The 26,360-nt window shown below is 45.5% G+C and overlaps 1 protein-coding gene across 1 annotated transcript in view; it reads left to right on the forward strand.

The window, feature by feature from the left end:
• Positions 1-12,284: 12,284 nt before the first annotated feature.
• Positions 12,285-26,360, forward strand: part of KCTD1 (potassium channel tetramerization domain containing 1) — a 71,769-nt gene continuing 57,693 nt past the window's right edge. Inside the window, exon 1 of the mRNA XM_076329809.1 lies at positions 12,285-12,305. The gene's annotated coding sequence lies outside the window, so the exon portion shown is untranslated. The remainder of the gene's footprint in view (positions 12,306-26,360) is intronic.

Below are 26,360 nucleotides of genomic sequence, written 5' to 3' on the forward strand. Positions count from 1 at the left end.
ATATTAGCACTGTCTGTTCAGCTTTTTGTGTGCCTCCATAGGAACAACAAAGCAGCCAGGGATTCTCCCGGAGAAGTGTGGGAAGTTGTCCATCCGGAGATACAATCACAGCTCAGAGAGGAAGGGGTTTTTCTTTTCTCGTGCTTTGAAGCTGACAGGCATGCAGTTTTCAAGGGATTGCAAAGGAGAAGAGATAATGCAGAAGGAGGAGATAGTAGAAGAGATGTTCAGGGTAGCTTTGCATATCAACTCAGTGTATTTTCTGCCCCACCTTTCCCTGTCTTTCATCTTCCCAATCACCACTAACAGAAATCTAGGAAACAGTTCAGGCAGCTGGGCACATACCTCTGCTTATTCCCGAAGGAAGAATAGGTGGTGAAGGAGAGGGTATGGGAGAAAGAATGAGGTGATTTGGAAAGAGTGGAGGACAGATGAGGAGAGGAAGCATTGTCCAAGCTGGGACTGATGTGCAGCATTTCCGTTACATGGGTGTGATGCACAAGGGAGAGGGGAAAAACTAGGGAGTTTCTCATAGAATAATAACAGCAGAAAGAAGAGTGCCAGGCCCAGGACATTTATCAGGCAATTTTGCCAGCATGAGACTGAACTGTCAAGAGTGGCATCAGTGGAAGAAAAGCAGGAGAAGGGGCCTAAGATAAATTTCTCCATGGTTGCTTTTAATTGGAGTGAACAAAGAGAAACGAGTAGGTTTTGTACCCCTTTGGGGGTTGTAAAAAAAGGCAAATGCAAGAAGCCTTGGTATGCCTTAAAACCAGACTTCTTGTTCATTTTCAATCACCTTCAGGGCAATGTGACCCTGTCTGCCAACAACGGCACTTGCATGACCTCGGCAAGATGTGTGCTGCTTGGCACCACTGTCTAGAGTCCTTATCAGTGTCCCAGGAGAAATCCTCTCTTGCTTCTGCAGGCACAGCAAATTTACTTAGGCTTTGGTTGTGACACCAGCAGTTTGACTTGAGAGAAGGTTGCTGGAGGTTTTGAGCAGAGCTGACCTGAGGCTCTAGCAACGCAGAAGCTTCTGAGGGCAGCAGATTGCCTTGAGGAACAAACCAGCTCTGGCCCCAATTCTATGTCACCTGTGCCAGAGCCCTAGAAAATGAGACTGGCTCCTGCTGCTGCCTTCACTGCTGGGAGGAAAAAGAGTCAGATCCCACTTCTTGTCAGCTGTGGGATGAAGGAAGTCTGGCTCTACAGCACCCTTTTTCTGTCTCTGTCACATCTGTCCCCTCCCTTTTCTGTCTAAAATGTGCTCTGGCCTTGAACCCTGTCCACCACTGCCCCTTCACTGGGACAGCAGAGTTCAAATTTAGTTGTGCTACTGAGAAGCATTCACCTGTTCTGGGTACAGAGCTCATGAATATGCCTGTACATGCCCAAGGATCATAGACGGATCAGGGCTATAGGAATGCTCCCGTGGTGACTCTTTCTATCCACTGGGACTGCTGATGGGAAGAAACTGCAGGCAGCCAGCCCACATCTTCTTCTATTAAATGCTCTTCTCAGCAAAGTACAGGATGAATTGCACACAGTTTGACAACAGGATGGCTTTAGGGCTGTAAAGGTTCGGATAATTGCCAACAGACTTAGGGGGCACGCAGGGATTGTTGGAGGAAAGCGCAACCTGAGTGGGAGTAATTTCAGAACCACTTCATATTCTTTTGTAGTCCAACTGCAGCCCCCCCGCTCACCCTTTTCCTGTCATTCACCGTTGTTCCAACTTATTTTCCTTGGTTAACCCAACCCAGCCCTGACATCCTGGTATCAGATCTTCTGTGATACAGCTGCGGCAGTGGTTCAAAAGGAGCAAGACAGGATGCTAATGGAGAAAATAGCCATCTGTTTGGTCTGGAATTCTGGGGGGTTTTTTTGGGGGGTGGTTATTCAAGAGGAATGTCCATCGTGAAATTGTACTTCTCTCTGTTATGACTTTGCAAGTCACCATGTGTCAGACTGGTTGTCACGAGTCCACGATGAGCTCCCCCTCATATTGCTGGTTTTGCAAACATGGTGGGAGATTTTCTAGAGTTCCTGCTCTCTCCCAGAAAATCTTCATGACTCCGAGCTCTGTATTAACAGGGGGACATGGGGGTCTCACGTATATCATTAGGGTACAGCAGCAGTCTTGGCATCCTTGCTGTTAACTGAGAATGTCCTTTAAAAATATAATAGTAAGTTGAATGATGCTTGACTACACAGAGCAAGGGGGCTTCTTATTTCTTCCATGAGGAAACGAAGCCAAATATGTGATGCAGATTATTCTACCGGAAAGTCTTTAGCTCTGGTGCCCAGATTACTAACGTTTTCCCCCAAGGTGTATACATTTTGCAGCGAGCACAAACAGCGTGGCATGGATCACCACAAGCTCTCAGATGACTGCAAACAGCTGAGACTGAATTCTCATTTCCCCAGTCTATTTGCTAAGCCATACTCTGTTGGCAGATTCAACAGAGTCAACCCAGACTGCATCAGCCCATAACACAAGGACACGCTCCATGGTAGGATGCAAAAGAAGAGGTGCAACCAGTGGTCTTAGATTCGGGCTTTTCTCTTTTCTTGCTTTTGGGGTGCTTCTTGAAGTCCTTTGCTTTGCAGTATTAGGTCATAGGTGCTTTGCAGTAATAAGTAATTTCCACATGATAAATATGTCCTCTTCATTATCTAGCAGAGTGTCTTCAAACCAATTATGCCAACACAATGCAATTACTGCCCATTTCTGTGTACTGTTCTGTTGACTCAGTGACATTTTAGATACACTTGAGGGAAAATATCCTCTTTTAGCACTGTGTAAAACTCTTGTGTCATCCAAGCCAGAAGTTTTATTACCTGGTTTTGTTTGTTTCCTTATTTACATTAGTCTATTTTCAGCTTAGGTGTTTTTTGTTTTGGTTTGGGTTTTTATCCTATTTTAAAACATATCCAAAGTTGTAGATCATTCACAACATTTTTTTGGTTGTTTCATGTCCTTGTTGCAAAGCAGAAGAAATTGAGAGGAATGGTTCTCTCTCTGAGGTTAAAATGAAGGGTAAACCATTCATATAGGCAAGTGCTAGCTTGCCTACTGCCTATTAAAATAATCATTTATGCATAGGACTTTGAGAAACTACTCTAGGGCCAGTATTTACCACCTTTCATTAAAAAATATATTATTACTGATATACTACGTAGAGGAGACTTGCCTAAGACAAATATCAGAGTGCTTACATTCAAATTATGATGAAAAATGTTGTTTGACTTTTCTGAAGCTTTCAGAGGGTGAAAACTCTTCTTACTTTTTTATTTCAAAATTCTCCTGTTGACCAGCAGATAAAAAAGTAAAAATACTATAAACTTGCAGGTGTTACTCCACCAACATATCCAAAAATACTGAAAAAGTATTGGTTTTGGATACATTTGTTGTTTTAACGACAGTCACCCAGCTCTAGATAAAGCCTAAGAGACGGGATAGCCCTTCAGAGAGCGTGCACAAGACTAGCATTCAGCAGCCTGTGCCTCGGTTGGGCTTCTGAGCGGGACAGGGAAGGGAGGTAGTGGCATTTGTCCATGGCATTAGGGACAACCTTCATGAAAGCTCAGAGTTTGTGGCTGGAAAGCATGAAGAAATGAAGACCTGACAGACTTCCCCAACGTGGGGTGGTTGTGTAGCTTCTGTGTGTTGCTGATACTACTGCTGAGAGCTGACACTCTTGCCATGACTTCCCAAAATGGTACCAGGCTTCTTGGACCTCACAGGGCTTAAGAGCCGGGCAGAGACGTACCCCTGCAAGGGGCAAACTTGTTCTGTTGGGCAGCCAAAAAGCCTCTGGGCTTGTACCCTCCGTACAACAATATTTCAGCAACTCCAGTAGATGAGAATGATTATAAAAATCCTAGGTGGACAGGTTAGCCCATGAGCAACCCACCATGTGTTTCTGCAATGGTATAGCATCAGAATTGTTTTCCCATAAGATTTTGGATGTGGCCAAAGCCAGGAAGCGCAGCAGGCAGGTTCAAGCAGAATTTCTGTCCGTGGCTGCTAATTAGTGCTGCTGACCTCAGTGGGACATCAGGATTTTTCTAGTTTATTCAGCAGCGTGTGGGGTTCTCTCTACCTGGCCCTAATTAGCCCATGCACTAGTGGCCAAACTGGAATTCAGAAGACAAAATCCTGTCCCTCGCTGTTTGGGATATGAGAAGCTCATTTGAAGTGATGGGTTAACAAATTGAATCTAGAACTTCCTTTCAAATAAAGTGCTCATCCCCAAAACATTACAAATTAATCCAGATACTTTGATCCCTTTAGCTTCACAAACAAAGCTCCTGTAATTCTGCCTCTCCACTTTATGTATAACTTAGATTCCTAAGTACTTAAACACCAGTACTTTCTGATGGAATAAAACTAACTCGTAGAGAATATTACTAAACATTTTAGTGTAAGCAAAGCCCAATATATCTTGCTGAACAAAAGAAAAGCTTTAAAATTTGGGAACTCCAGTGCAAATAGAAGAACTGAGTGGGTTAAATGCTGTATCTAAAGTTGGGCAGAACAATCCAACTGTAACTGCTGAAAATGCAGTGATATAGCAGGAGCTTTTGGTAGAAGTAACTTGAAAGTCACATCTAACTAGTTCTAGAGGAAAAAAAATTGTGGTACAGAATATGTAAAGCACAGAAAGGATGTGTTTTCCTTCACTCTTCTACCAGTGTGCCAGAAAGACCGAAGACCAAGTTTTCAGAAGAACACTGTGTTTACTAACTCTAATTTAATTATCTACATAAGCAGCCATGTTTGCAAATGGCTAAGCACCAAGCAGCTCCCATGGAAACCATATCAGGTGCAAGCCTGTTTAAAAGTACAGCTGGCTTAAATACCTATACAACAGTTTTTGAATGCACAGAGTATTGGTTCTGAGAACTTGAAGAAATCTGGATATGAATTTCTTGAAGTAGTTCCTTGCGATTCTTTGACTCTCCTAAACACATTGCCAAAGAGGTGGCAAAAATGGATTGCGTAGGATTTGGATGGTGATTTTTTGATAAAGAAATCTTGAGAGGAAAAGAAGTCAGTAATTTAGAGACTTGTCCAGAAAACCAAGTCAAGTCACCAGCTCGGTTCTCATAGGCAAGTTTATCTGGGAAATCCCAGGAGTGCCAACCACCAGTCTTCAGAATAAGAAGTCTATCTTAAAAATCACAGGGATTTCTTCTTCCTAAAATTACAAAACTGTGGTTCTCCACCTGATTTCCAAGTTTTTACAGAGCGGTCATTCAAGGTTTCAAACTTGTCTTCCGAACACTAACTTTTAACCCCTCCGTTCCAGCACATGGAGGAGGAAACTCCAAAACCACTAAGTATCATGAGGCTGTGAGATTTGGCAACCCTGTTATCAAGATGTTACTGTCAAGGCCAAATCCATAGGAATGACCTTGAAATAAAGGCCCTATTATCTCTCACCATCTCTTCAAACTATTCATCCCCCAAGAAACTTCGCAATTGGAATAGGATGCCGGGCTGTTTGGAAAGAGATTAAATTGTTCACAGCTGCCTGGGAATTAACAAACTTCCTCCTCTTTACGGTGGAATGCAGCATATTTCTGAGCCAGGTGGAGGATACCATGTGAGGTTCTTGTAGGACCTGGAGTTGGCACAAAGAACAACATTTTCAAGTCTGCACATATATCTGAGTTACCAGGGCTCAATAATAATTTTCTGGCAGATTAGTCCTGCCCTACAGCAGGTTTCTATGATCACTAAAGCCAGAATGAAAGCAATGGGTCTGGATTTCACACTTTATATCCTTCCAGACTGAAGCTTTGATTTTAAAAACTGCTTTTTTTCCTTTGACACCAATCAGCAAGAATGAGTCTGGCAATACACAGGTAAACAGCGGAGTAAACTGTAGGGACAGGTTCATAACAGGCCAAATGACACACTCATAACTTGGAGGAAATTGTTCAGAATAACTTGATAAACCTTTGCCAAGATTGCTAATGGAGAGATCGTGCACTGCAAATTGCAAATGTGACCTTGTTTTGTCCAAGGCAAAAGAAGAGCTTACAATTTTTTTCTTGCTTATTTTAACAATGCTCATTGATGCTAAAACCCAGGGTCTTTACTAGCAAATAACTACCTGCTTGTGATTAAATAATTCGGTCCATGAATGTGCAAAGTGTTGGCTCTGAGGGCTTTAAAAATGATTTTTGTTTATTTGATGACACCTTTAGTTCTGTGGAAAGAAACTGAATTTTAGCCTTGATCTTCAAATAAGGAAACTTTGAATCAAGCCCAGCTTAATCTTTCATGGATAGAAAAAGGCAAGGCTATTCAAAGCAAGGTACAACTCAGGGATAGACGAAAAATTTTTGCACTTAAGCATTCTCAACAGTTGCAGAAGTGTGTTTTTTTTTTAAATGCCAAACTCTAACAAAATACTGATGCTTACCTTGCTGTTAGAAGGTATTTTTCATCTGGTTTAGTATTACCTGATACCGAAAAACAAGAGGTATGCCCAATGCATCCAGTATTTTTCACTAAACTTTGTAAGCTTTCTTTATCTTCTCTCTGAATCATTTCAGTTTTTCTACTTTTTCAGTCTTCACCCTCTATAACTTAAAATACAGCAAAATACAGGTGCAAATTGCAAAGAGACCTTTCAGGTCTCTTTTACTTCATGGCCTCCGGCTTTAAACCTCAAATGAAAGTCCTGACAATATCCTGAAGATTTTCCCCCAGTTTTTACCTGAAATCACATACACTAGCAACATTTAGTTTGTGAAAGTGTTTTTGCATAAAGGACCAGTCAAATCAAAATCAGCACGCAAATTTTCCATATCTATTAATATTCTGCCACATGTTCTACCACTTTTTTCTTCATATGAATCAAATCATGCTCTGATAAAGGATATGACGGGGGCTGGTGGTAAACTGCTATACTTTTTTATCCCTGTACTCTTCTTCCATATGACCTATGAATTTATTCCCTTCTACTCAAATGCTGCTTTAAAAGTTAGTGTAATCTGTGATGCAAGCCTTATTTAGGCAGTTTCTGTGTGTTTAGATCTCACAGGATAACTAGAGATGCTTTAGCACCTCACACATTGAGAAGGGAATGTGGCATTCTATTATTAGGGCCAGAAAACATCATGACCAGATAATGGTTTAAAAGAAAATAGGTGCAAAATTTGCACAGGTCAGATTTGCAAACATCATATCAAATAACATGGGGGAGAATGAAGGGGAGGCATACAAAAATTAGAGTTGTATTTAATTGTAAGTTACTGTTTCAGCAACAGAAAGGTGGGTCTGGGTGACAGCCTGAGCGGGTCTCTGACACTGTTTAACAGTATGGTTACGCTCTCTGTGGGCTTTGCTTGAACTCCCCCAGTTTTAAAGTTGCTTAAACTGGGTTTGTGTCAACCCAGCTGAGATAACTCAATCGAGAAAGGAAGATCCAAGTAGACAGGCCATTGGTGCTGGGGTTTTTGCTACATAAATACCTGAAAAGGAATTTTCAAATTCACTATGACACAGACATAATACTGGTGGAAAAGGGGAATAATCAGTTTATTTCAGTCACAAAGTCAAAACAAAAGTATATTGACAGTGAATTCATGGTATAGAAAGGCGTTAAAGCCACCAGCCGATGGTCAGCAGAAGATTCCCTTTTCCAGGCTGTGCTGAAGGCCAGCTGTTGTTCTGTCCTTCAAGGACCCCCAGCTCTGAGAAAAGCCTGGCGTGAATAAGTTTTGTGGGCTGCAAAGCCCTACCTCTGGCCCTGCGCGGGAATCAGCGCTCAGCACACCTTGTGGCAACACGGAAACTTCGGGTCATGCAACGGGGATGGAAAAAATAAACAAGATAGAATCCATATAGTACAGGAACAAGGTGGAAAGTGCATTTCTTCAGTCTCATTACATTACATTTTTGTTTGTTAAATTGAAAGGACTCAGGTTTTTTCTTCCTTTTTTCTTAAAGGAATGTTTAAGGAACTTTCTCAGCCAGACCCTGTTATCATATAACCAGTCATCCCTCCCTGCATTTCTAGACTTCATCCAGCCCAGTGTGACTTCCAGCCTGAACTTTTAGTTCAAAATATATTTGTATTGGAAGATTATGAATGGAAAATAGGATTTCAAGAACTCCATATCCAATACAGCATTAATTTGTGCTCTATTACATAGTACTAAAAACATTGTATAAAGTAAAAACTTGTACTTACACAGACCTACAACACCTATAAACAAGGCTTTGTGGTTTCACAGGGATCTCTCTTTGGAGGTTCCTTTCTTGAGTTGCTGTCTTGGTCCTTCTAAATTTCCCTCACCTCCACGTAGAATTTATGGACCCAGTTGAGATATTTCCCTCACCTCCACGTAGAATTTATGGACCCAGTTGAGAAGGACTGAAAACTAACTTAAATTATCAGCCTGGATGGAAAGAGCTCTTTCTCTCCACGGAGGATAAAGGTTATGCCACTAACATGCCGGCTTGCTCGGTGTCAGTAGTTCATAGAAACGACCAGACAACTGCTTGAGCAACTATAACCAGCTACTGCTGTGCCTCACAGACCAGCCAATTTGTTTCAAGTGCCCTCATCACCACAGAAGCAAAGACAAACATAAACCGAAACACAGCTAAATAAAACATTAATATATCTCCTGGCAACTTACCTCCAGCACATTTTAAAAGACCTTTAAAACCTTTATGCAGTGCAATGCAATTTATTACCTGCCTCTCTCCAAGCTGTCTGACAACATAGCTCTTCTATATTTTTGGAAGCAAAAATGCTCCAGCTGCTTGTCACTGAAAATAATGATGATTCACACAGTCTTGACTTTTAATTTGCCAGGCACTAAACGCGTGCTTTCTTACAAAGATGATGACTCAGGTTTTCTCTGTTTTTTTTTTTTGAAAAAGGAGCAATCGGGAAACAAATCCTGGCCTCAGCAACAAAAATCTTTGTAAAAGAAAAAAAAAGCAGTCAAGTGAATAACGGCAAATACCTGCAGGGAAAAAAATACGAGCGTACTTCGGAAATATGCTTTCGATTGGCACCGTGGAGCTTCGTGAGAGGGCTGGTTTGATGCTGCCTTCACGTTTCACAAAGTGTCAGTAGTAGCTGGTGCTTTGATATGTGCAACTACCACTAACATTTCATAATATGACAATCTAAGAGGTGAAATACCTTTTGTATTTTAAAATTCATTAAGAACAGCTGCAACTTAGTGCTGATGGATACATCACTACTTTCCTAAATCAGTGTCTCCTTTGTTAAGTTATATAAAGCCGTTTCATTGCCACGCAGACAGGAGATGCTAATCTAAAAAAGAAAAATTTAAAATAAAAGACATTTGAAATCTATTATAGCACATTATATGTCAGCATCAGCTGTCCCTAGTATCAAGAAGTAATGAAACAACTAGAAATATCATATACACAAGTAAAAGAGTAAAATAAAAATGGAATTAGCATTTTGAAGTGACAGTTCTGAAATGCTAAAAAAGCTAATCTCAAAACTGCATGTTTCTGGGTGGGAGAAGGATTTCTAGGACATGCTTTTTCCCTAAGTGAATTTTCCAAGAGTCCCAAGTGTTATTTGCCTTCTAGTTCTGTAGTGTCAATATGGATTTCTCATACCAATTTCTGCATAGCCTGCTTCTACAGTGAAAATATCTTGTGTTTAGAAAACATATTAACACATTTTAAGAACATATTTATTGCATTTAAACTAACAGTAAAAGTGTACATGGAGAAAAAGCTATTTTCTTAAAAAGGTGCCATGTGGTCAGCCTTAGGGTTAACCAACAAGCTTGTTTTAAGCACTGTTTTTTAAAATCTTTTCTAGATGCCTAGACTGGATCCCGGGGAGCAAACGAGCCCAATGGATTTCCTTTGCTTCTTGGCTTTTGGGGGATATTCCAGTTTAGTTCCTAGTGAAGCTTCATGGTGAAACACCTACCAAGAAACACCAAACCAGGAAGGCTTAGGTGACTGTAAGTGAAATAACCACTTACGGAGGCTACAGGAGAAGGAGCCTGTCTTAGTCTGAAGGAGGATAAGGCTGTGGAGAGCTTTAGCACAACAGTCAGATTGTCAAAGAGCGTGGCTCTAGCAAGCTCTCTGCTTGCCAGTAGCGAGACCGGGGGCCAGGGGGAAGAGTAGCTTAAAAAAAGAAGTGAGAAAAGGCCTGAAACTATTTGGTAATGTGGTTACAAGCATTACCTTTATTGTAAACCAACTGACTCATGGAGAAGGTTTTTTGGTTTTGGTTTTTAACCTGGCATGCTAATTCTGTGGCTTATGGACTGATCTCCAAGTATACAAAAGGAAGGATAATCCGGTCTAGGGTTGCAACCTTAGTGGGGCAGGTGCATTGTTAGTGTTCTGTGGGTATTACCTCTTCTTTACTGACAGCGGTAATAAAATGTATTCTCCAAGTGTGGACAGGACCTATATTAGCATCAGCCTCAAACCTTGAGTCCTAGGGGAGAGTGCTGTCTATGCCTGTGCAGAGCTCTTGGCAGGATAAAACTCTGATTAGTGATGTGGAGGGTGGAGTGGATGTAAATTTAATGTTATTATGCCAACTTCCATTAGACAACCTTGTGCAACTCGGGCAGTTTTGGAATGCAGTTCAGTTACCTCTTCTAACTTGAGAGCTTGAACAATAGGATTTGAACTTCTGGAATACAACTGACTAGGCTAAATCTTATCTTCAGGAATGTAGACAGATAGGTAAGTTAACATATATATGTGATTAACTTATGTATATATACACATACACACACATATATACATATAGGTTATACAGGTATATATACCTTATGCAGGTGTCTTTGCAATTATGAGTGCCTGCAGCACTTTAAATACCTCACTTGCTACTCTGAATTCCCCCTGGTTGCTGAGGTGCTTCCAACTGATGTGTGTAATATGGATGCTCCATATATATTTTTCCCCTCCAACCTCACTGCAAGTTCGTGTCCTTTATACTATTAGTATACTGGGCTCCATATTCATCTCCAAGTCTGTCAACATAGTTCACCTCCTGTAATCAGGAAATAGTGATTAAATGAACACCCAAGTACAGAAGCTGTCAACCTGGTGTTCATCTTTTTTAAAGTTAAAAAAACCAAATGTTCAATTACCTTTTGCACTCATGTGGCTCTGAAAAGCTCTTCTTACAAAAAGAAAGTGGCTTCATCTCTTCTATGATCTTAAGACATAATCAAGTTCAAAGGTCAATGTTAACCGTGTCATTTTTAGCATTTATGGGAACAATAAAGGAAAAAAAAAAGATCCCCATAGAAAAGGTATATGCCACAAGCCCTGCGGTTCTCTGTCTTCTAAGGTGGGTTGTCAGAGCTCCTGAAAGGAGCTTGTCTGGGGCATTTAGGTTCTAACCACAACACGGTCTTGCTGCTTTTAGCTATCTGTTTCAGCACCTGGTCCACCATTGGAAGGTCTTTGAGACTTTGTTTCAGGATTGGGTTGCAGATAGCATATGACAGGGGAAGAAAAAGTTATTTATATCCTCTTTATGTGCACAGGAAAAAAATTCTCTAGAATATATATATATGCCATCGATCTAAGAGGGAACATAATCCGCTCTCAAACTACAGAGCTAGTACAACTTCTTTAGTGCATGCAACAACTTTGACCTCGGTGTAATTACTCCAGGCTTACATCAATATAACAGTGCTGGGATTCTTTTCAATTATTTTCTGGGAGTGGCAGGTTCTCTTCCCGGAGTGCTTATTTGTTTCGAATTGGCCTAATTTGCTCAACAATTTGCGCATCCCTTCTTTGGGATCCCACGTTTGCCTGGACGGCGAGGGCTGGGGCTGCTCCGGGCGCTCCGTCCGTGGCCGCCGGCCTCCGCCCCGGGGGGGCGGCCGCGGGGCTTGGCGCTGCCCGCCTCCGGCACCGGCACCGAGTTCCCCCCCCCGGGTAAGCTGGGGCCCGGCGCTGAGCAATTGCCTACGGATGAGTAAGCACCAAGTGCGGTAACTCAGGCCAGCAGCTCTGCAATTAAGGCTATAATTTCAGGTGTAGCCAGTAGTCGTAATGAATATTTATTTCAACGTGCCAAATAAAAGAAATTGCCCGGCTAGGCGGCACAGGGAGGTTTGTGGGGTAGCTTGGCGCGTGCAGCGCGGGTGCTGCCGGAGGGGAGCTGGTGAGGCACGGCCACCTCGTCCCCTCCTGTCACTGGGCGGGACGGGCTCAGCTCCCTCGCTCGCGGTGCGCGGCCGCGGGGCTTGTGCCCTCCTGCCCAGCCCGGCAAAGGACCCTTCCCGGGGAAGGAAGGGTAAGGCAGCGTGCAGCCAGGCGGCTGGCTGCGGCGCCGCTGGGTACGGCTTCCCCGGAGAAGAGCCGGGCGGCGGGCAGGAGCTCCCCGCCGGCGGGCACGGGGAGAGGGGCGCGGAGCCGGCGGAGGGCAGGGCCGAGACTCCGCTCCCCGCCCGCGCTGGGCTGCCCGGGGACTCCCCTCCGCGAAAGCCCCGCAGAGCGGCCTCGCTGGGTCCGGCGGCTCCGTACCCCCGTGCTCTCTGGCGTGGGTTGCGGGGGTCCTCATCGGGTTTTTGCCCCGTCGCCGAAGGGGACAGCTGAGGAAGGAGCCGGGCTCCCTGGGAGGCGGCGGTGGCACGGGGGGCCGAGGGCCCTCCGGCTGCCCTAAAGTCTGCAGCCCCAGCGAGCTCGAGGGTGGCCCGTGGCGGGCGCCCGTCAGCCCCCGAGTCCTTATTTCTCCCTCCCCGCAACCAACCTCGCCGAGGCTCCCACAATCCAAGCGAGCGCCGCGGCTACTCAACCGGCTTTTCCCGGGCGGGCTCCGAGCCGCACGGATGCAAAGTCCCGAGCGTCCATCTCCTCCCGAGCCCCTCCACCGAAATCCAGGCGCCCGGCTAAAGGTGCGAGGCCGGCGGCGGGCGATGCCGCGGAGGCGGGGGCCGCGTCCGCCCCGCCAGCATCCCGTCGAGGGCAGAGCCGTTCTGCCGGGCAAGCACAGCCCGAGTTTTTTGGGTGGGTTGGGTGTCTTGGTTTTTTTTTTTTCTCCCTATGTTTGTTTTTGAGTTACTGTGAAATGAGGACGTGCGATGGTTGAGGAGGTGCGAGGCGCGTCGACCTCCGTCCCAGCTGCTTGGTGGCGGTCCGTCGCTACCGAAAGAGCTGCTCTGCAGAAGGAGTGGGGGTTTTTTCGGGTATGGGGAGGCGGGACGAGCGCCGGGGGCGGGGGGGGGGGGGGGGGGGAACCGCCGGGCCGGGGCGTCCGCCCCGGCCCGGCGGTTCCCCCCCCCCGCCCCCGGCGCCCATCTCCGTTGCTCGACGGGACGGACCCGAGGTGAGCGGCGGGCGCGGTAAGTACCTTCTCCCTTCCCCCCCGGTACCCCCTTTAGCGCGTCTCAGCCTCCTCCCCATCCATCCCAACCCCTCCCGCCCCTTCCCCGCCGCCGCCACTGGGAGCGCGGCCCCTTTAAGAGCCCGGCTTTGCCTCCCGGTAGCTGAAGGTCATTAAAACACAAAAGCGCTCCAGCGCTGCGGTCCAATATAGCGCATGCGCCCTGCCCGAGGACTGGCAGGGAGACGGCAATATGGCGAGAATGCCTGGCAGCGGCGGCGGCGGCGGAGAGTGGAGCGGCGGCGGCGGAGGGGGAGGCGGAGGCGGCGGCGGCGGGAACAATGCGGGGGACCGGCCGCCCGGCCGCGGCCGCGGCGTCGCCCCCCGCCCGCACCGCTACTGCAGCGCCGGCGAGGAGGAGGAGGGCGAGGAGGAGGATGAGATCCAGGAGGTGCAGATAACGGGGGACGAGGAGGAGGAGGACGGAGCCGATGGGGGGCTGCTGCTGGACGAGGAGGAGGAGGAGGAAGAGGAGATGGGTCTGGAGTGGGACGGCGAGGAGGAGACGGAGCCGCTGCCGCCCGCCCCGGGCCGTACGCCGGGCGGCGGCAGCAGCGGCGGCGGCAGCGGCGTCGGGGCTGCCCCGGGGGGCGCCGCGGCGGCTGCCCCGGGGGGCGGCGGCGGCGGTGGCCCCGGGGGGGCGGCGGAGGACGCGGAGCTGGAGGCGGCCCTGCTGCTGCAGCGGCCGGAGCGGGCGCGGCTGAGCGAGAACACGCGGCTGGCCACCCGCTACGCCGTGCGCATCTTCCGCGAGTACCTGAGCGAGAAGGCGCAGAGCCCCGACTTCGAGACGATGGACAAGGGGGCGCTCTGCCGGGTCCTGCGCTCCTTCTACGCCGAGGCGCGCTCCAAGAGCGGGCAGCTTTACTCCAAGTCCTCCCTCATCAGCATCCGCAGCTCCCTCAACCGCTACCTCAACGAGCCGCCCTACTGCCGCACCCTCGACCTCACCAAGGACCCCGAGCTCCGCGCCGCCAACCTCACCCTGGCCGCCGTCATCCGCAAGCTGGAGGAGCAGGGCGCCGGGCCGGTGGTGCAGAAGCAGGCCATCACCCGCGCCGACCTCCGCAAGCTCTACACCTGCAGCGTCTTCAGCACCCAGAGCCCCTTCGGGCTCCTCAACAAGGTCTGGTTCGAGACCTGCATGTACTTCTGCACCCGGGGCCGGGAGAACCAGCGGGAGCTGGAGGAGGACTCCTTTGGGCTGGCCGTGGATGAGGACGGACGCAAGTTCGTCTACTTCAAGGCACTGGGGCCCTACCACAAGTCACGCTCATCCTCCTGGAGCAAGAAGCGGGCGGAGAGCAGCGACGAGGAGAACCTGCCCCGCATGTATGAGACTGGCACCGAGTTCTGCCCCTATGCCAGCTTCGTCAAGTACCTCTCCAAGCGCAACCCCCTCTGCAAGGCCTTCTTCCAGCGCCCGCGGGACCACTGCAGTGAGGGTGACATCACCTGGTACGAGAATAAGGCCATCGGCAAGAACCTCCTGGGCACCCGCATGCAGATGCTCTCCAAGGCAGCCAAACTCTCCAAGACCTACACCAACCACTGCATCGGCGCCGTCTCCATCGCCACCCTCAACAGCATCGCTGGCATCGGCACCAAGCTGGGGGGACCACAGCCGCCCCACCACCACCCCCCTCCCCACCACCACCTCCTCCACCACCCCGCTGGCGGGGGCTGCTACACCCCTGCCGCCCTCAACGGTGGACCGCGGCCCCGGCCGCCCACCGCCAACCCCTACGTGCTGCCCAAAGACGGTGACGCTGCGCCGGTGAAGGCAGAAGCGGCTGCGGTGGCCCCGGCCAAGCGGGCACTCTACGAGGCAGTGTTCCCGGCGGGGGCTGCAGCTGGTGGTGATGCGTGCGGGCCTTCCGCCTCCCCCAAAAGACTCTGTCGCCGCCCCGCTGAGCCCCTGGACACCGCCGCACCTGCCGTGGTGGTGGTCTCAGTGAAACACGACCCCCTGCCTCACCTACTCCCCGAAGCCAATGGGCACAGAAGCACCACCTCACCCACAGTAGTTTCACCTGCTATTGTTTCCCCCACACAGGTAACTGGAAAAAGAAAAAAGAAAGGAGAAAAAAAAAAAAAAAGCAAGGTGGCGACCCTGCACCCCATCCCACGTAGCCCCCACTGCACCCCTCCTTTCTTCCCCGTCTCCCCTGAGGCTGGGTGTCGATGCACACTGCCAGCCCCGGGGTGGCTCCTGGGGTGACTCTCACTGTTCAGGCACCCAACAAGCCCGGACGCAAGTTATCCAACTTCTTCACCCCCCAAGTTCCTCACCCCCCACCACCAAGTCCGGTGGCCACTCACTGCGTGCCTGCGGGTTGGATGTGAGGGGTGCCCACGTGCTGCCGTGCTCCCCCTGGGCACCGATGGCTCAGCCCTGCAGGCTCCCCTTTTCCCTTCTTTTTCTTTCTTTTTCCCCTTTTTTTCTTTTTTTTTTTGCGGGAGATGTGAGTTATGAAAAGTCGGGCCAAAATAGTAGATAAGGGTGTCAGGTATCGTTAGTGTGTGTGGTGTTCTTGATGTGCTAATGAACTATTTGAATAACCTCAAATGCAGGAAACAGCCAGGAGAATACTCAATTACACACTAGTAATGAGGGTGTAATTTTAAACTTCAGAAGTTAACAAGAGGGTTAATATGGCAATTGCATTCATCTTGTATTTGTTTATTTAAAATAGCTCTGTTTCCTGGCAGTGATCCTCTTCTTTTTTTTTTTCCTTTTTTTTTTTTATAAGTCAAATTGGCTTTAGTTGTGTTAGTTGCCATAGTGGTGAAATATACAGTAAGAGCACAATTAAACGGGTTTAGGTGCAGCTTAACTGTGGAACAAGCCCAAGTTCATTAGATGTGTTTCATTGAGGTAAAGCGGTCTTGCCAAAAACGCTGCTGAGCTGTGCCTTAATGCGTGCCGTGCGAACCCCCTCTGCTGTGTGCTGGCACGTGCTGGTGCCTGCTCCCCGTCCCCCTCCAAAACTACTGTCCTTTCGGGTGTTGGAGCACTAGAGCTAAATTACTTCAATTAAAGACTCGCTGCACCTCTGCAATTTGGCTTGAAGTTTGGAAATCATTCTAACTGAATCTATAAAGTGTATGCAGTTATGTTGTGCCCTGTAAAATACCGTGTTTCAGGCAAGAACTTTACTGCTGGCTGCCCTACACGATTACAAAACCTCTCCGACATTCTTGTGTCAAGTAATAACAGGGATCGCAGCCGTCAGCCGGAGAGCTCGGCGAGCACAGGTATATGACATGCCTGAGCTGTTTCCCAAGTGGAAATACCAGTTCTGGACAGACTGACCCTTTCAAAGAGTTTGCCAGCTAATCAACCAGCCTGAAGGCTAATTGCGGGAGGGAGGGGGGGGGGGGGGGGCTCCCAGTGAATGCCTGCATAAGCATCTATGTTCTTTAAAATACCTGTGACCTCTCCTTTCTAGCAGGGTTTTGGGGGGGGGGGTTGACCACTTCAGTGGAGTGCTGTAGTTTGATCTCCTGCTGTGTGTATCTGGTGTCTCTGAATGGCTTAGAGGCTTGATTATGTGCAGATAATGTTTTTGTTCTAGCTCATTATTTCAGGTATAAGCTAATGCTCTTTGCTGTATTTAACCCTAGACTCCTCTTTCCCTTGCTTTTAATGACCTTGAAAGTAATTTTGAAACTTCAGGCACAGGTTAGCTTTTTTAGAGCAGCAGCGCACGTGAGTACAGGAAGGGGAAGAGGGAAGAGCAGTTCTGATCCAGTTAGCGGTAACAGAGTATGTGTGTTTTTAACCTGTTAAATGAGGTGTCTTGGTACCTTCAGTCATCAGGCTGGAGAGCTGGATCTCCACCTCGGTCCGCAAATCTCTTCTCACTTGCATAAAGCTTAGGTGAGGAGAAATCCAGCTGCTGTGCTGTTTGTCGCAGACCTGCACTTCCTACGTGAAGCATTCGGAGCTGTAATTCTCATTAGTGGCGGGCTCTGGGGAGAAGGGGAGAAATATCTAAAATAGATGATAGAGTACACAGGCATGTGCTGTTTTCTTAAGTGTATCAAGAAAGAAAATGAGCAATCAGCAAGGATACTAGACAGTGTGGGTTTTTTCAGTAATTATATGGAAATGTTCATCTCCAATCACAATTTAATGAGCTAAACAAGCTGCCCAGCCACTTTTGTAGCTGAATCTTGCCTTCGCTACAAAACTCATTAATTTAAGTCTTTAGGAGAAGGAAAAGTGTCTCTTTTTCCTTTTTAACCACCGATTCTTCTTGTGTCAGTTTTAACTTATGCACTTCTTCTGGGATGTGACAAAATGAAAAAATATTGGCCATGGAATAGATTTCCTTGGGAGAATGCTAATGCTAAACTTTTTCTCCCTAGCTACCTTTTACAATAGTTACCCTAATTGAGGTCCAGGGCATTTCCTGGGGATTAATGACTGGCTGGGAGAGTCAATGGCTTGAGGCAATGCCTTGGGCCATTAACCCCGGCCAGTCATTAATTTCCCCAGGAAATGCCCTGGCCCTCAATTGTTACTGCTTAATTATAAAAAAAGACTTTCCAGGCCTTTTTACTGAATACATCTCATCAAGTAATGTGACACTAAATTCCACTGTTGACAAATATTACTGATTCCTTGAAAACATGAAGGTTGTAAGTTCGTGGTTTATTGGTCATCTTTGTAATTATTCTTCCAGGGGACAGATTCTGCTGCCCTCAGACTTGTGCAATACTCTGGTGAATAAATGGTGGCATGATGAGTGGGTTTCTTAGCATGGACATACACTCCTTTTTTTATAGCATTGGTTGCATCAAGCAAGGTATGGAAAGGTTAAACGAAGGCACTAAATGGGGTGTCTTAAATTTGCACTGACTACAAACTTCAAGTGTAAGAATCTCAGCAAGGATGTTAGTTTTATGCTTTTCTATCGTGGCTGCTCCCATCTTTTGTTTTAGCCCCTAAATGTCTTTTCAATGCTGGGTTTGTAGGAGCCTCCTCCAGAGCTAGGGAAAGGTACGTTAAATGTTCACCTTGACCCAAGTATTGCTTTAGGTTGCAGCCTTGAGAGCAGCATTTATAGAGTGTATCTTAAGCATACAGCACTGTGCCATCATGGCACAACTTCAGTCCTTATTTGCTCTGAAGTGTAGCAATTTTCCTGCTACTGACAGCAGTACTTCAGTTCAAGTTGATGACAGAGGGATGTAATTTGGCTGTTGTTCATCTCATGTGTTACTGAAAGATGAACAATAGCTAAAGTTTAAGCTTTTGAAGCTACAATGTGGTGGTAGCTGTTGAGATTTATAGATCTGGTACACACTGAACTTACTATAGTAGTAATGCCCAAAAATAGGTCTAAGAAAATAGATTGGCTTCTGCCATGGGTGAAGAGAGTTGTGTGTCACTTGAAAATACTTCTGTTATGTCAGTTCACAAGCAGCCCAGAGAAACCTGACTGAGTTAGAGAAGAATTTCGTCAGCTATTAAGATATCTACCAAACAGTCATTAAAACATGACCCACATGCATTTGTCTTGGCTGTTCCGGGGAATCCTTAACCATTTTTCCTCCTGTTTTAAATCCAGAGCTGGGTTTTTCTTTTCTTTTGATCTGGCACATGTCTTTTCATTGCCTTACACTCCCTTTGAAGGGCTTACTTTGACCAGAACCAGAAATCTGGTTCTGACTGCAGGTTTCGCAGAAGAACGTGGAACGGTAGCACGTGACAAATATAAGTAGGCAGCAGGCACAACTGGGAGCAAATCAAAGTAACTGATAAGTTAGTCTAGCTCTTTGGGTTTTTTTTGGAGGTGGATAAGAATCTTTCTGCTTGATCTTTGGTTTGGGAACATCCTACATTTCCATAAAATGGCCACAAAAAGGCTTCTATTCTGTACAAATGTTTGTAGTACTCTGACTAGAATCATTGCTAGGTGCTTTCCGAGTATATAGGGTAGGAGAACTCATCAGACAGCTCCAGGGAAGGATGCTTAGGATGGTGGTGTTAGGATGCTAGGCTTTATTTCTATACAGATAATAGATGGGGCAATATCCCTATCTTAAAGGCTTAAAGTACAGCAGCTATTAAGACTGATGACTGCTAAATACCTTGTTAGTTCTTGTGGCAGTACTTCTGTTGATCTGGTTTCAGAGGTTAGTACTGGCTGCCCTACTGCCTAGTTAGTGCCATTCTCGTTGATTAATGGATTACCCCAGGTTGCAAGAAAATCTAGGATTTGCTTGGCGTCTTTTTAAAAAGAAACACTGAGGTTAAAATCTTAAAAGTGTGAGGATTAAAGGAACTGTAAAAACTGTGCCTACCTCAGAGGCTACTGTTTCTTGGTGGTTGTTTGTGGGGTTTTTTTAATGGGGAAGATTTTCATACCCTACTGAGTTACAGATGTGGAAAGTGATTAACCGTAGAAGGGACCTATTATACCTGATAGTCATCAAAATTGCTCTGAAATCCTCAGGAGGCGGGGGGGTAGGGTAGCAGGGGTGTCAAATATGGTCCCCAAAGACAGCTTTCTCATCAATTTCCATAGCAAAACACATCAATCCTGGCTATTGCTCTCTTCAGTGGAAGTCAGTGTTGTTTGTAACTGAATGCTTCTAAGGGTCGTTGAACAGAGATGGGTTTTTTTGAAGAGAGGAGGATATTCCAGGTTATGTTCCTTATAACTAACGTGTGGTTTGGTAGGCGTGTGAATGTTTCCCAAGATGAGTGCAAGAAAAGCAGAATAGAGATTAGGCTTAGTGATCTCGTATACAGCTTTGGTGGCTGTATATGCACTCAAAGAAATGAAGGTTTTTCTTTCCTAGACTGAAGTTGGTCCATTTTGGAACAGCTATGGGGGAGGGAGTTGATTTAAGGTGACTCAGGAGCGTATTTCACAGAAGGTCTGACTGGTGTTTCGATACATGCATTTAGAATTGTGGTTGTGGAGTTTAAAGTCCAATACTGTCTTTGTAGGTCCTCTTAGTTGCATTGGCACGATATATTGGAGGTGTTAAATTTTGTAACTATTTCAGATGGTGATTTCTTCCACTATCACTTTAATTTTGAAAATATTTTTACTTTTTAGAAATTAGACTCCTTTTACTTAGTTGCATCATGTGAGCTAGTCGGAGAACTTGCTTGGTCTAGCCTTCAGTGACGGTAAGAATGCAAGAGGTGATCTATTTTGTGTAACTCAAATGAAGATGACCTTTTTAGTACAATCAGGAAGAAAAAACAGCATCATTGAAGTGCTGCTGTATTTTGACACTTTTTTTTAAATTCTATAGAATCTGAAATGACTATGTTGGTACTCTTCCTCTGTGCACATCAAAGATAAAATGCACAAACTTAAGGGCAGCAGAGAGATTTTTTTTTTTGACAAAAAGTGTTCTGTGATTATCCTGTAAAAGATTTCCCATTGCTCGCTGCTCTCCTTCTAGAGAGCAAGAGATCAGAAACTGTTCAGTCTAATTGGTGAGTCTGTATGACAGTGAGCTGCCTTATTTCATGTATGGTGTAGAAATAAATGAGTGCTTAAACCCTTTGAAACACACCACTACTGCAAAAGCCATAGGCTGTAATTAAATTGAATGTGGGGTTGTATTGTCTTGTGCCCTTGGCTATAAACTTGATAACAGACCATGGTACACCCGCTATTGTGTTAGAAGCTGGAACCTAATTAGCGATGTTGTAGATTTTCAGTCACTTTCGAAGCCCTTCTGTTCATCTTTTTCCCCGTGTCCTTTCTTTCTTATTATTTCGCTTTTCTGTTTCTGAAGCAATAAATGCACCTTTCTTTTCAAAGGAAATCGTTAAGGGCATTTAGCCAAATATGTACGTGCAAGATAATTTTTTATCATATTTTGGATTCAAGGGACAAGTGTTGGTAACTGCATTTTATCTGATGTAGAAGAGATTTATTAGTGTTGTGATAGTAAAAATTTATAATCATGTTTCCAGGGAATGCTCTTCCAGGCATTTGAGGGAGGAGTAAGGAAGAGATTGGAAATTCTCATAATACCTTGATTTAAAAGTAACATGGGAAGACGTACAACTGAATTCTGTTCTGGTTGTTTTTTGGGGGATTATCCACAAGGAAAAATGGCTTTTCCGGGCTTTTAGAAATTCACGTGCTTTTGCACTCAGCCAGTTTTAGTTAGTTGATCTGAAAACCTTCAAACTTGCTAAGGACTTAATCCCTAACGAGAACAAGTGCCTTTGTGTTCTTAATGCTATTTTTAGTTTGGGAAATAAAAAAAGTTGTAGTGCACAGATGCAGTATATACATTTCCAGTGAATTCTTAGTTAATTGATATGCTTACCTATTGTATGCATCTGTACGCTTCTGTAGCTGGGACAGATCATTTTAATTACATTGAAATCGAGTGAAATTTTTAAGCCCTATTCACTTAACCAATCTATGAAAACACTTTTTCACAGTATGCTTAGGGCACATCTGCCCCGTATAGCAGAGTCCTGTGCATAGATACCTGAGCTAGCGCCTCCTCGGGACTTCTGACTCGCTTCTTGTACTGGCCCGAGTGGTGCACTGCGCTGATGTGGTTTGCAGTGTTTCTGGTACTTAAACTGGGTAGTGTAGCCTGGGTAATGCGTTACGTGTAGCTTTTGGCAAAGGGTAATCACTTCTCTTCAAACAGTGGCACCAGCAGTGTGAAACCGATGCTTCTCTTGAATACTCTTACGGTTTTCCATTGGGGAACAACAGGAATCCAGGAAGACAAAGCTGATGTGATCTGCAGGGAGGAATGCACTATAAATCCCTTGGTGAAGCTTCCCCAAGGTGGGGGTAGGAGAGGAGGTTTGAGTGTAAGTTTTTTGGTAGTGGGGGTAGTTTATGGGGGTAGGTAGTTTGTCGGGTAGGTGCTGTTCAGGTAACACAGGCTGGAGCACTTGCCCTTGCAAAAGGAGGAGGGCAGAAATCTCTTTGTGGGAGGCGAGGATGAATTTTGGCTTTCCTTTTGTTTTCTTATCCCACAGATCTTGTGGAGGTGCTGGGGTGGTTTCTGAGCTGGGCCTGATGTCTAGCACAGTGCTTCATTTCACACTCTCCTCCTTAAAGCGCCCAGGAACCGGGTCTGATGATGCTGTCATTTGGTTTAGTTTGTTTTTCGATATGGAGAGTGGGAAGAGGAGGAGGCTGTGTAGTTGGGACTCTTGTGCTTGGTAGCTCTAATGAAGGAGCCACAGCTCTTGGGCTTCCCTGCAAATTGGCGCCTGTATATGCTGTTACTGCTTTTGCATCTGTCAGAAATGTAACGCATAAATGACTTCCCTAAAACGCCACTGTATTTTAAGCTCCTCTTTTTTTTTTTTATGTGTGTCCATTTATGTATGTTTAAAATTAAGGATTGCTGGAGAAATTTCAAGAGTGATTTCTCAACACCCTTCAGCTGAATCCTGAGCTCTTACTCACCGCAGCGATATATATAGCTGCTGCTTTTGCTGCTGTTGACTTTTCTCCATATGTTTCTAGCAGGCTTCGAAAGTGGCAGGGAGAGGTTGGTCTGGAGTAAGGAGGACATACTGTGTCTGATGCTTTGCTTCTGAGTTATTAAGGTCCAGTGTAGTCGTCCTGAGCTCTTACTCTGATCCAGGGTTACTGGTTGCGAAGCCTGTGCTCACCGTGCTGGTGTGAGCTCTTGTCTCCCGAGTGAGGTGTCTGCAGTGCGCCCGAAGGAACAGCACCGAAACTCTCGGGTGCAATAGGAAATCATCAGTGGTTAATTACCGAGCGTCCTCTGGCTTAAAGCTCTCCTGAAGAAGCAGCAACGGAAGCATGTGGTGTGTCTGGCTGACACGGGGGTGGGAAATGGGGTATGTGGGTTTAGCATGAAAGAGAAGGGGAAATCCGCTTGTGTTGCCCTCCTCACCCCGGTTCTCCTTGGGGTGGGTTGAGACCATTTTCTCCTTGTGCCTGAAATGTGGGGAAGAGGAGGAGCGAGGAAAGTGAAGTGGGCTTAAATAGCTTCCTTCCTCCCTTCTTACAAGGGCTGGCTGTTACCTGTGACATGCCTGATAAATTCCTTCCCTCATATTGAAATCGCCCTGTTCAGAAGTATGCGAGTCATCTGAAGTGGTGTAATTAACCCAGATAGTTTTGATGCCAAATTAGGAGGACCTAACTGAGAGAGTTAGGTTGACAAGTTGGAAAGTATAAATGGGAGCACAGATGCCGTGACAGACAAACCTACAGCTGTAGTACGAATGGTGTGTGAATGTCAGATAAAGAGGGAACCTGCCTGAATTGGTTGCCTTTTTGAGAGTTTCCCAGTGTTTCTAATAATTTTATGACTAGCATTGCTTACGTAAAGGATGCCTGTGTGTTCCTCCTCCTCATCTCAGCTACGGCAGCGATACTGGCTGCAGTTGTTCATCACAGGAGTTAGCTAGAAAATTATTACTGACCGCATTTGTGGTGATCGGGAGATGATGATTCATGTAGGCTTTTCTCAAGTTTATCAGTACTAGTTTCCATCTTGGGTTTAGAAAACGCGTCGTCTTTTTCCTGTCATCATAACGCTAGTTTCTGGAAGCTCTCCCTAGACCGTTGCAAGACCAGGTTCACGTTTCTGCTCAATTCCTTAAAATGCTTTTGGGGGGGGGGGGGGGGGATAATAAAATGCCCTAAGCATGTGGGTTTTGGCAAATAACCAGTTCAGAAAGAACTGTGTAGCCTTTTAGTATATTTTGCACTTTCTCTTGTCTTTTAATTTGGTAATGCTGAAGCATGTATCTTGCTGATTACCTCTCTTTGAAAATACAGTTTCTCTGGAAAAAAAACCCACTCTCTATCTCTGAAAATGGACACTAATCAGTGACTGGCAAACTTGGGACTGGAAAAGTTAACTGTTCTTGGAGGCAAAAGTGATAATGCAAAAGCTCTGTGGTCCATGAAGCCACGTGAGGACAACTAAGTTTTGTAGAAATGTCGGATATTGGTAGGAATATGATCTCCTTCCAGCACAAACACTTGAAAAATTTATATTCCTTAGCAGGGATGGCAATGCAAATCCCCCAGCCTTTGACTCTGATTCTTTTGCCCAAGTAGTGTTTGAAAATAAAACAGGCAGAGTGGGACTAACATAGTTTCAGTGTCAGACTTGAACTGCTTCAAAATCGGCTTTCTGAAGCTGCTGCCAATCCAAAGCAGTATGTGTAACACAGTTACAATTTGATTTTTAAAAAGCAGAAACAACTTTAATGTCCTGTCAGAACTTTGTAGTTTTGCCTTCCTTCGGGGGTATTTGACACACTTCCAAAGCAGCCTTACTTCTGGTTTTATCTGTTTAGAAGTCTTTGCAAGTTACCTTTTTTTTCTATTTTATTTTTAAATGCAATATTTTTGAAATGCATCTGCATTTGCCAGCTGGTTTCAAATAAAACATTGTGAGGCTTTTTGATATCTTTTAAGTAGGGCCGGGATACAAATGTTTCTACTGAAAGTACTTTTAGATATAAGCTGTTCCCTTCACTTTTAGGTATTGAAAAGTATCAAAAGTAAGAAATGCCAAAAAAACTCCAGCAAACCTGGCTTTTTGTTAGCTTTTAACTAGCAAGTACAAATGTGTCAAAATGGGTGTTGAGTTTAAAATGTACAGTGACTCAAATAATACTAAACATAGTATTAATTGAAATGCTAATGCATTGGTGTATGGAAGTAGCATGTAAATGGCAAAAGTATCCCCATGGTACAGAGGAGGGTAATTCAACACTTTAAAAAAAGAAGTTTACTATGGTAATTCATTAGGAAAGGATTCCTCATGCCTGTGCTAAAGTGTAATTTTAACCAGGCAGTTTTCCTCAGTATGGTATATTCACTTCCAAACTGCTAATAGATATATTCAGGATCATCAATATAATAGTAGGCTAGACTTGCAGTACAGGATAATGATATGGTAGTAATTGTTGCAGTCACGTAAAATGTACGGCAGACACTTTCAGAAGCTTATGTGTGTTGTTTTAATTGTTGAGAGATACTAAAGCATCAGGTCAAACCCATATCTTTCCAGGAAAAGATATAATAGCTGATAAATAATTTTTTTTTTTTTTTAGATTTCACAAAGCCCATGTCCAAATTTTTGCTAAAAAAGCAAAACACCCCACCCTACTTTTGTGCTTGTTAACTTAGCTGATGAATATTCTAACTTGTTAAGGCACTTCTGTTTCCCTAAAGTGCTGGACTGATTCCACTGGACACTTTTTTGCTACAGGGTTGTGATCTTACCGATGTTACTTGCTGTAAAAATGCTCAGGTGTGGTGATTTTCTGGCAGTCTTCTGTGAAGATTTCCAGTGACAGAGCCGCAATGACTACCCAGCTACCCTTGCCTTCACAGCAGCGGCCCCTTGCTTGGCACGTGGGGTGGCCGAGTCCTCTGTGGCCCCGTCCTTCCTGCGGCGAGTCGGTTCGGGCTCCAGCACAAATGAATGCCGCCGCTTGAGCAGCGACCGTGCGTCCCCGCCGCAGGGATGCTGGGCACCGCTGCTGACAGCCTGTGGCTCTGGACTCCTTGGGTCTTCTCAGGCTTTCCTCCAAAAAAGGAAACTAATACTGTAAGGAAAAACTAAAATGTCTTTTTTTTGTTTTTTTTTTTCCCCCCCAATTCTTTATAAAACCAAAAAGCTCCAAAAACAAGCCCCAGTCTGAAAACCTTTTATTCTCTTTAATGTTAATGACAGTGGTCTGAAATAGCTGTTACCTCCTTTACCTGAAGGGACTAGATTTTTGGGAGGAGAGGATGAGCTTACTGACCTATCTGGAAGTCAGAAAACAGGTTAAATAATTGTGCTAGCAGGATTTTGAAGGTGGAACATAAGAATTTTGTGAGAAGAAAAAGATCTGGAAATAAGTTGAAATGGAAAATAAGGAGGAGAGGGAAAGCAGGGTGAGAAAATGTTACCAACTATCTTGTTGCAGCATGTCAGTTTGGAAACTAGATTAATTTCTGTATA

The sequence above is a fragment of the Aptenodytes patagonicus genome, chromosome 2 (genome assembly GCF_965638725.1).
Source record: "Aptenodytes patagonicus chromosome 2, bAptPat1.pri.cur, whole genome shotgun sequence".
NCBI classification, from domain to species: domain Eukaryota; kingdom Metazoa; phylum Chordata; class Aves; order Sphenisciformes; family Spheniscidae; genus Aptenodytes; species Aptenodytes patagonicus.